We start from the raw sequence: 3,168 nt of genomic DNA, 5'->3' as shown, positions 1-3,168 counted from the left end.
GTGAGGGTGACTATGATGGTTAGGCTTAGCCTTAGGCTTAGGCTTATGCTTAGGCCGAGCTTGAGAGTGAAGGTGAGGGTAAGGGTTAGGGTGATTGTTAGGGTTTTAGGGTTAGGGTGAGGGTTAGGGTTAGGGTTAGGGTGAGGTTTAGGGTGAGGTTTAGTTTTAAGATTAGGGCTAGGCTGAGTGCTAGGGTGAGGGTGAGGGTTAGGGTTAGAGTTAGGGTGAGGTTTAGGGTTAGGGTTAGGGTTAGGGTTAGGGTGAGTGTTAGGGTGAGGATTACGTTGAGGGTGAGGGTTAGGGTTAGGGTGAGGGTTAGGGTTAGGGTGAGGGTGATGGTGAGGGTTAGATTAGGGTTAGGGTTAGTGTTATTGTTAGTGTTATGGTTAGGTTTAAGTTTACCGTGAGGGTGAGGCTGAGGGTGAGGGTTAGGTTTAGGGTTAGGGTGAGGTTTAGCTTAGGGTTAGGGTAAAGGTTAGGGTGAGGGTTTGGGTTAGGGTTAGGATTACGGTGAGGGTGAGTGTGAGGGTTAAGGTGATGGTTAGTGTTATTGTTAGGGTTAGGTTTAGAGTTAAGGTGAAGGTGAGGGTGAGTGTGAGGGTTAGGGTTAGGGTGAGGTTTAGGGTTAGGGTTAGCTTTAGGGTGAGGGTGAGGATGAGGTATAGGGTTAGATTTATGGTGAGGGTGAGTTTTACGTTGAGGTTTAGGGTTAGGGTTAGTGTTAGGGTTAGGGTTGGGGTGAGGGTTAGGATGAGGGTGAGGGTTAGGTTGAGGGTTAGGATTAGGATTAGGGTTAGGATTAGGGTTAGTGTTAGGGTGAGTGTTTGGGTTAGGCTTAGGGTTAGGGTTAGGCTTAGTGTTAAGCTGAGGGTGAGGGTGAGGGTGAGGTTTAGGGTTAGGGTTTGGGTTAGGGTTAGCGTTTGAGTGAGAGTTAGGGTTAAGGTGAGAGTTAGGATGAGGATTAGGGTTAGGATTAGTGTTAGGGTTAGGGTTAGGGTGAGGGTTATTTTGAGGTGATGTTTATTATTAGGTTAGGGTGAGTGTGAGGGTGAGTTTCAGGGTTAGGGTAAGGGATAGGGAGAGGTTTAGGGTTATGCTTAGTGTTAGGTTTAGCTTTAGGATGAGGGTTAGTTTTAGGGTGAGGGTAAGTGTTAGGGTGAGGGTTAGGGCTATGGTGACGGTTATGGTTACAATGAGGGTTAGGGTTAGGTTTAGGGTTATTGTTAGGGTTAGGGTTACGGTTAATGTGAGGGTTAGGGTTAGTTTTAGGGTGTGGTTTATATTCAGGGTTAGGGTTAGAGTTAGTGTTAGGGCGAGGGTGAGGTTTAGGGTTAGATTTAGCGTTAGTGTTAATGTTAGGTTTAGGGTGAGGGTTAGTGTGAGGGTTAGGGTTAGGGTTAGGGTGAGTGTTAGGATGAGGTGTACGGTTAGGATTAGGGTTAGGGTGAGCGCTAGGGTGATGGTTAATGTGAGGGTTAGTGTTAGGGATAGGGTTAGGTTTAAGATTAGGTTTAGATTGAGGGTGAGTGTGAGGGTTAGGGTTAGGGTTAGAGTGAGTGCTAGGGTTAGGGTTTGGTTTAGGGTGAGGGTGAGGGTTAGGGTTAGGATTAGGGTGAGGGTGAGGGTGAGGGTGAGGGTTAGGGTTAGTGTGAAAGTTAGGGTTATGATGAGGGTTATGGTTAGAGTTATGGTTAGGGTGAGGGCTAGGGTGAGGGCTAGGGTGAGAGTGAGGTTTAGGGTTAGGGTTAGGGTGAGTTTTAGGGTGAGGTTGAGGTTTGGGGTTAGGGTTAGGATAAGTTTTAGGGTTATGGTTAGGGTTCCGGTTAAGGCGAAGGTGATGGTAAGGGTTAGATTTAGGGTTAGGGTGAGGTTTAGGGTGAGGTTCATGGTGAGTGTTAGGGTTAGGAGTAGGGTTAGGATGAGGGTTAGGGTGAGGGTGAGGGTTAGGGTAACGGTTAGGATTAGGATTAGGGTTAAGTTGAGATTGAGTGTGAGGGTTAGTGTTATGCTTAGGGTTAGGGTTAGGATTAGGGGTAGGGTGAGGTTGAGGGTTAGCTTTAGGGTTAGGTTTAGAGTGAGGGTTATGGTGAGGGTTAGGGATAGGATTAGCTTTAGGCTATATGCTAGGCTGAGCAACAGGGTTGGGTTAGGGTTAGAGTGAGGGTTAGGGTGAGGGTTAGGTTTAGGGTTAGGGTTAGGTTTAGGGTTGGTGTTAGGGTTAGGATTACAGTTACGATGACTGTGAGTGTGACAGTTAGGGTTAGGGGTAATGTTAGGCTTAGGGTTAGGCTGAGGCTGAGGATGAGGGTGAGGGTTAGATTTAGGATGAGGGTTTGATTTAGGGTTAGAGTGAGGGTTAGGGTGAGTGTTAGGGTTAGATTAGGGTTAGGGTATGTCTTAGGGTGAGGATTAGTGTTAGTGTTAGGTTTAGGGTAAGGTTTAGCGTTAGGGTTAGAGTCAGGGTTAGGGTTAATGTGAGGGTTTGGGATAGGGTTAGAGTTACGGTGAGGGTGAATTTTAAGTTTAGGTTTTGGGTTATGGTTATTCTTAGGGTTAGGGTTAAGTTTAAGGTTAAGGTAAGGGTGAGGGTGAGGGTGATGTTGAGGGTTAGGATTAGGGTTAGGGTGAGGGCTAGGGTGATGTTGAGGGTTAGGTTTAGGTTTAGGCTTAGGCTTATTGTTAGTCTGAGGGTGAGGTTGAGGTTGAGGGTTAGGGATAGTGTGATGGGTAGGGTTAAGTTTAGGGTGAGGTTTAGGATGAGGGTTAGGGTTAGGCTGAGTGTTACGGTGAAGGTGATGGTAAGCGTAAAGGTGAGGTTTAGGCTGTGGGTGAGGGTTAAGATAAGGGTAAGTGTTAGCTTTAGGGTTCGGGTTAGGGTAAGAGTTACTGTTAGAATTAGGATTAGGGTGAGGGCTAGAGTGAGGGTGAGGGTTAGGGTTATGGTGAGGTTTAGGGTTAGGTTGAGGGTTAAGATTAATGTGAGGGTTAATGTTAGGGTTAGGGTTAGTGTAAGGGTGAGGGTAAGTGTTAGGGAGAGTGTTAGGGTTAGGGTGAGTATTATGGTTAGGGTGAGTGTTAGAGTTAGGGTTAGGGTTATTGTTAGGGTTTGCGTTAGGGTTACCCTTACAGTGAATGTGAGGGTTAGTGTTAGAGTTAGGGTTAGTATTA

Source organism: Dipodomys merriami, unplaced genomic scaffold (assembly GCF_024711535.1).
Source record: "Dipodomys merriami isolate MVZ:Mamm:240054 unplaced genomic scaffold, mDipMer1.0.p SCAF_118, whole genome shotgun sequence".
In the NCBI taxonomy this organism is placed as follows: Eukaryota; Metazoa; Chordata; class Mammalia; order Rodentia; family Heteromyidae; genus Dipodomys; species Dipodomys merriami.
This window is presented reverse-complemented; position numbering follows the sequence as displayed.